We start from the raw sequence: 265 nt of genomic DNA, 5'->3' as shown, positions 1-265 counted from the left end.
TTACGTCCTGCCCGTCTCCATCTTCCCTCTCCCGGCCCCACACACGCCATCGCTTCACAGGACATGGGACAAAGCCAGCTCAGGGCTCCCCTCGCTGTGAGACTTACTTGGAGAGAGGCGGGGGGCCATGGGGCCGCGGCGGCCACGCTGGGAGCCTGTGAAATTCCTCCACGAAATTCCTCCACTGTCTCTTCCGCCCTCTGGACTTTCAAACCTGTTTAACCAGCTCCCGTGGGGCTGGGCGGAAAGGGGCAGGCGCGACTGC

Source organism: Mesitornis unicolor, unplaced genomic scaffold (assembly GCF_000695765.1).
Source record: "Mesitornis unicolor isolate BGI_N332 unplaced genomic scaffold, ASM69576v1 scaffold44633, whole genome shotgun sequence".
Taxonomy (NCBI): domain Eukaryota; kingdom Metazoa; phylum Chordata; class Aves; order Mesitornithiformes; family Mesitornithidae; genus Mesitornis; species Mesitornis unicolor.
Note: the sequence above shows the minus strand (reverse complement) of the source record.